This window comes from Hippocampus zosterae, chromosome 18 (genome assembly GCF_025434085.1).
Source record: "Hippocampus zosterae strain Florida chromosome 18, ASM2543408v3, whole genome shotgun sequence".
Classification (NCBI taxonomy): domain Eukaryota; kingdom Metazoa; phylum Chordata; class Actinopteri; order Syngnathiformes; family Syngnathidae; genus Hippocampus; species Hippocampus zosterae.
The window spans coordinates 3,685,288-3,692,838 of NC_067468.1; positions in this window are offsets into that span (position 1 = coordinate 3,685,288).

The window sequence follows — 7,551 nt, forward strand, 5'->3', positions numbered from 1 at the left end:
GCCACATAGTCTGGAGTAGAATTAGACCTGACAGGCTAACTGGAAGACATGAGCTGGTTAAACCGTTCACCGATTATCATTCTTTGTTTCCATCGGTGTCAGGTGAAAAGTATCTTTTTTTTATTCCTTTTGTAAACATTAAAAGATTAAAAAGCGACAAATAAACTACTAATTCATCCGAATGCATGTGTATTTTGCCAGATTGCCCATAAAAGCTAATATTTGACAAGGTTATGTTTTTTTTTCTTTTTCTTGCAGGAGTGTAGCTTCTGACACAAATAGAGCCCCCCCCCCCCCCCCCCCACACACACACACACACACACACACGTGTTAGCTGTCCATCATGTCTGATGATGACACTTGCTCCAAGGGAGGGGAGGGTCGGTAGGGTGGGTGGTGTGGGTGGGGGGGGGGGGGGGGGTGTTCAGCGACTCTGTCGCTGGTGCCACTTCTCGTGGGCATAGAGACCGATCCTTGAGCCGCAGACTCGACCACAGATGGAGCAAGGGAAACCGGATACCAGGGGGGTACCAGCTGCCCGCTGGTGTCGTTGAATGCGTTTCTCGGTTCGTCTGGCTTGGTTAATTTGGTGTATTTGAGAGATTGCAGTGGCACAAGTGATCTGCCAGGTTGGTCTGTTGAGTGCAAGTGTTTCAAGCTGCGTGGGGTTGACGTTGGCTCGCTTTAGGAGGTCCCTGCTGTAGTCCTTGAGACGCCGCTTTTGCCCCCCAGCAGAACGCTTTGCACCTCTCAGTTGGCCATAGAGGACCTGGCGGGGTAGGCGGTTGTTTGGCATGCGTATGGTGTGTCCAATCCACCGAAGATGTTTCTTCGCCACAGCCGCTTCCATGCAGATGGAATTGGTCCTTTTGAGGATGTCTGTATGGGGAATTCGATCTTCCCAGGACAGGCCAAGGATCTTTTGCAGGCAGCGGATGTGGAAGGCTTCCAAGGTAGTAATGTGCCGGCGATATGGTGTCCATGACTCTGACCCGTAGAGCAGAGTGGAGAGACATACTGCATTGTACACAGCAATCTTGGTACAGGTCTTCAGGTTTCGGTTTTCAAAGACCCTGCTGCGCAGGCGACCAAAGGATGATGATGCTTTATTAATACGGGTGTAGACTTCAGTATCAAGGGAACAGTTTGAAGATAAAGTGGAGCCAAGGTAGGTGAAATGGTCCACTACGTTTAGTGGAGTGCCATTAATGTGAAAGGTGGGGGATGTGGAAGTTGGGGTCGCGAGTTGGAACATGACCTAGGTTTTTTTATTGTTGATCTGAAGACCAAAGGATTTGTACAGATTGGAAATGGTGTCCAGGGCGTGCTGCATCGAGTTTGAACTGTGAGCTAGTACAACGCAGTCATCAGCATACTGAAGCTCACAGATCTGACAGATTTTTGTCTTTGAGTGAGCCTGGAGCCGTCTGATGTTGAAGAGGCTTCCGTCTAGGCAGAGAGCAGGATGTTAAAAAGCACTCTGGCTTGCATCCCATCATGCAGCTGCTGGAGGATGCAGAGAAACTTGGGTGGCACCCCAAGTTTGGAGAGGTGTTTCCAGAGCAACTCACGGTTGATGGTGTCAAAGGCTTTGCTGAGATTGATGAAGGCTATGTACAGGTCCTTGTGATGTTCTCTGCTTTTCTCCATTAGCTGTCTTAAAACAAAGATCATGTCAATGGTGGATCTAGTCTTCCGGTAGCCACACTGAGTTTCTGGAAGCACACCTTCTGAGATGTGCTTGACCAGCCTGCTGAGCACGATTTTGGCCAAGATCTTTCCTGTGGTGGAGAGGACAGAAATTCCTCAGCTATTCCCACAGGCTGCTCTGTCCCCTTTCTGTTTATAAATAACAACGATGTTAGAATCCTTCCAATCCTGCGGGACGGTCCCATGTTCCCAGATGTTTTGAATCAGGAGGTGCAGTCGGCGCGTGAGGAGATAACCTCTGTTTTTGAAAACCTCTGCAGGGATGCCATCAGGTCAAGCGCTTTTGTTGTTCTTTAGGCCTGCAATGGCTTGCTGGGTTTCAGAATAGGATGGTGGGGTGTCGAGGCTCATGATTGTTGGCAGGTCTGGGATATTGTCCAGAATGTGTGGGTTGACAGGGTTGGGTATGGTTGAGAAGATTTGCAAAGTGGTTTGCCCAACGGGCAAGGATCTCATGGTGGTCCTTGAGGAGTGCAGAGCAATCAGCTGATCGGACTGGAGCAATTGCCCGCTTCTTGGGACCATACAGTGCTTTGATGGCATTGTAGAAGCCTTGGGTGTTTTTACAGTCTGCCAGGTTTTGGATCTCATTTGCCTTCTGCACCCACCCACCAGGTGTCCTCCATGATACGGAGTGCTCGATGGGTCACTGTTCTAACTGCAGAAATGGTGGCTTTACGGGTGAGAGATGTAGGGCAAGACAGGAGAGCTTTATGGGCCTCATGCTTTGCTTTCAGAAGTGTATGTATCTCGGTTGAGTTGCAGTCAAACCAATCCTGGTGGCGTCTCCTTGACTGGTCAAGCATCTCCGAAGCTGTGCTCTGGATAGCCTGGTGCAGAGCTGGCCAGTCACCTGATTCCTCCGGGATCTTGTCAAGGTTTTCAGCAAGGAGTCACCGGAGGTTGGCTCTGGTGGTGGGTGGGGTTGTTCAATGCTGCACAGTTGAGCCTTTTGTTGGGAGCTGTCCTTGGATGACGGGGTTGAATGATCATGAGGAGTTTGGATCTGACCATAAGATGGTCAGTCCAACACTCAGCTCCGCGCATGACACGGGTGATGAGGACATCCCGTATGTCCTTTTGACGGACAATCACATAGTCCAGGAGATGCCAGTGTTTGGAGTGGGGGTGCTTCCAGGTGGTCTTAAACCTGTTCTTCATTTGGAAAATGGTGTTAGTGATGACCAACTGATGTTCTGCACAGAGGGAGAGGAGCCGAAGGCCGTTGTTGTTAATTTTTCCCACTCCATGCTGGCCAATAACTTTATTCCATACCAGTTGTTCCATGCCCACCCTAGCATTGAAATCTCCCATGACTATGAGCTTGTCCGTAGCTAGTGTTTGCTACAGGATGGTGTCCAGAGCTCTGTAGAAATCCTCCTTTATATTGTGCTCGGCATTCAGAGTTGGTGCGTAGGCACTGATGAGTGTGGCGAAGTGTCCCTTTTCCAGGGGAATGCACCAGCCTTTCATTGATGCCGGTGGGGGATTCTGGGATGCGCTTCAGCAGTTGGTACTTCACAGCAAAACCAACTCCATGGTTACGACGAGTGCCTTTAGGGACTCCTTTCCAGAAGAAGGTGTACCCTGCACCAACTTCTGTCAGGGAGTCCTCTCCATGTATTCTGGTCTCGCTGAGAGCTGTGATATCGATGTTATACCTCGCGAGCTCTGTGGCCACAAGTGCTGTCCTCCGGTGGGGCCTTTCAGGAGTTTCAGTCGGGTCCAGCAGTGTGCGGACGTCCCACGAAGATTTGCATAGATGTTTCGTTTATTATCCTTTCAACCGCAGGGAGGATGCTCAGACGATTGCGGTTTACCATCCGGAGTGTGGAGAGCAGACAATTTTTAGACCATTTTTTCTAGGTCCCTCCCCATCACAGGGGTGAGCAGTGTGGAGCTGTTTGAAAGTGCTCTATAAATACTGTTGACTTGACTTGACTTGACAATGGAAGATGAAAGGTAGTCCAAAATACGTCTGCCTTGCCTGATCTAAAGAAGTTTCCACAGTGCTAAACAGCATAATCAAGGAGTTGAGAAAGTGACAGACAGGTTTGAGAGGTGGAAACGTCTAAACAACTTAAAATAGAATTTTAACCAGTGTAAATTTGGGGAGAAGCAAGCTTGTTCCCCACTGGTTCATCTCTGCTGTTGTGTTTATTTCCCAGCCCAGCATCACCAGAGGAGGACTACAGCTTGTGGAACTGTGGATGGCTGAAACAGAAGCCACCAGCACTAGAGGAATGTGGTGATCCCAATCGCCTTGATTCTTGGACGTGAGGATGGCAAACTGCTGCTACAGAGCGCTGTTAAAGCACTCCACAAGACTGAGCACTCTGCGGATGCAAATTGGTGGTGCGTGTCGCTGTCAGTATGTGGCAGGTATAGTCGAATGACCGGGAGTGGTTACGCCCAGATGGCTGCAGCTCGGGTATCCGAGGGCGGTGTCCCTCGGGTTCCCAAATGCTCGACATGAGTACCCAATTCCTCAAATTATTGAACCAGCACGGTGGCCGCGTCATGGATCCCCACAAACGAGGTCTCGTTGTTGTCGCACCGGTCGTCCTTGGCTGGCTAAAGCTTTTTATTTTCTTATCTGAGTCTACGGGATCCATTATTGTCAGGTTCCGGTGAGGATTGGTAAGAATGGGACCCCACAAATATAGATAAGGATAAGTGAAAAATAAAAGATTACCCAAAAACTACAATACCGTGAGGGGTTTTGCGAGGTGATAATGTAGGACCCCAAAAGGTAGGGAGGCAGGGAGGAGTAGGGTGGACTGAACAAAATGTATTTAACAAAAAAAATACAAAGTAAGGCGGACACAAAGACAAACACAGTGACAAAGCACAATGACCCGACCTCGACAGGTCGGGCAGAGAGTCCTTTTAACAGAAACACTAACTAATGAGGGCGGCCCGGTGGTCCAGTGGTTAGCGCGTCGACCTCACAGTGCAGAGTTCAATCCCTGCTCCGGCCTCCCTGTGTGGAGTTTGCATGTTCGTGTGCATAGGTTTTATCCGGGTACTCTGGTTTCCTCACACATTCCAAAAACATGCATTGCAGGCTGATTGAACACTCTAAATTATCCCTTGATGTGAGTGTGAGTGTGAGCGTGAATGGTTGTTCATCTCTGTGTGCCCTGCAATTGGCTGGCAACTGGTTCAGGGTGTCCCCCATCTACTGCCCGAAGATGACTGGGATAGGATCCAGCACCACCCGCGACTCTTGTGAGGATAAAGCGGATCAGAAAATGAATGAATGAACTAACTAATGACACAATGACCAACAGGTGGCACTGTTGGGCACTTCCTGCAGTGGCACACCTGCAGGAAGAGCCCTACACTGCTACTACCTGTTGGTCACAAACAGAACCGCCCTAAAACGGAGTATGGACAAAACGGGTCCAAGGTCAAAAGGGGAAACACCCCAAATATGGTGGAGATTGACCGAACGAAGATCCTGTGCGACTTCCAGATACAGACTGACAAGATGGTAATGGCGAACCAACCAGATAACGTGATCATAGATAAAGGGTGGAGGAAAGCCATTGTAGTGGATGTAGCGGTTCCAAGTGATGGAAACATCATAAAGAAGGAACATGAAAAACTGGAGAAATACCAAGGGCTCAGAGAGGAGCTGGAGGGAGCCTGGAAGGTAAAGGTGACAGTTGTGCCTGTGGTGGTCGGCGCACTCGGGGCAGTGACCCCCAAACTAGATGAGTGGTTGCAACAGATCCCAGGAATAACATCTGACATCTCAGTCCAGAAAAGTGCAATGCTGGGAACAGCAAGGATACTGCGCAGAACCCTCAAGCTTCCTGGCCTCGAGAACCCGAGCTGAATGTGGGACGGACACCACCCGAGGAGTGAGACGAGGAATTTTATAATTATGAAAAGTATATAAAGTAAATATTCCTGTTTTTTTCTTTATTTACAAACCCGATTCCACTAAAATCAGGATGTTCTGCAAAATGTAAATTTTAAAAACAGAATTTTCACAATATTTTACAATATTTGCACATCATTTCTAACCATATTCAATTAAACACATTACAAACAAGATATTCAAGATATTTAATGTTCACACTGATGAATGTTATTGTTCTTTTGCAAATATCTAATTTTGAATTTGATGCCTGCAACACATTCCAAAATCGCTGGGACGGGGGCAACAAACGATTGGGAAGGTGAGAGAATGCTGAAAAGGAGGATGCACGAAAGGCTCAGTTGTTCACAACCAGGGATGGGATGAGGTTTGCCACTTTGTGAGCAAGTGCAACAACAGTTGAATAACAATGTTTCACAATTTACACTTGCAAGAAATTGAATGATTTAATCATCCATGGTCAAGATTCAGAGAACCAGGGGAAATCTCCAAAGATAAGTGCCAAAAACAAACAACTTCTCATGCAGCCATGTATTACAAAAGCGATAAATCAACAACAGGCGGCCCGGTAGTCCAGTGGTTAGCACGTCGACTTCACAGTGCAGAGGTACCGGGTTCGATTCCAGCTCCGGGCTCCCTGTGTGGAGTTTGCATGTTCTCCCCGGGCCTGCGTGGGTTTTCTCCGGGTGCTCCAGTTTCCTCCCACATTCCAAAAATATGCATGGCAGGCTGATTGAACACTTTAAATTGTCCCTAGGTGTGAGTGTGAGCGTGGATGGTTGTTCGTCTATGTGTGCCCTGCGATTGGCTGGCAACCGATTCAGGGTGTCCCCCGCCTACTGCCCGGAGACGGCTGGGATGGGCTCCAGCACCCCCCGCGACCCTAGTGAGGATCAAGCGGTACGGAAGATGAATGAATGAATGAATAAATCAACAACATCCACAAATACCATCGGCTTCTCTGGGCCTGAGCTCATCTGAGATGGACTGATTCAAAGTGAAAAACTATGCTGTGGCTGACGAGCCCATATTTCAAATTAATTATGGAAAACATGTATGTTGTATCCTCCTGATCAATGAGGAAAAGGATCTTTCAGATAGTTTTGAAATAAAAGTGGCATGGGTGACTTGCCTGCCAAGGCACCATTAATGCTGAACGGTACATTCAGGTTTTGGAGCAAATTTGTCACGTTGTGCCCGAAGCGATGGAATAATTGCTTTGTGCACAACAAAATAACTGAAAGTGGATCCCCGAAATAGCAGACACAGAAAAAGGTTTTGTCAAAGAACAAAAGGAGTCTTTAATACGAACACAACATTACCCGACAGGGAGAATAACAAAAAGCGCTGGTCAAAATAAGGACCAGGGATAAAATAAAGAGAACAACAGAAAACGCTTGCGGAAAAAATAGCAAGGAGGGTCTGATTAGACAATTATATAAATTTCATTCGCAAGAGGAACAACGACGCACAATAACAGCCACAAGGCTAAGAGGCAATGAATAATACAAATAGGCATTGGGAGAGAGAATTTTGGCACGGCGTGGAATACTCCGGCGAGTGAGTAGACTGCCAGAGCGTCCAAATAAAGGCAGAGTAATCACTCACAAATGGGTGACAGGTGTGCAAGCGGCGGGCAGAAAGCCCGCCCAATGCTGGCAAATACGGGACGTGACAAAATTATGCTGTTGTCCAAGCAATGTAATTTTACAACTGTTACAACAGTATGGCTTCTTCGTAAAAGAGTACGAGTACAAGACTGGTATGCAGTAGTCCCCATAGAAGATGCGTGGCGACAAAGGACACCTCATACGGGTGTGCAACTGAAGCTTTACATCAAGCGAGAATGGAAAACATTTCTTCCTACAAAGCTTCAACAATAACTTCCTCAGCACCCAAATGCCAAATGCTAATTGAGTGTTGTTAAAAAGGACATGCCCATTCGTGATGGG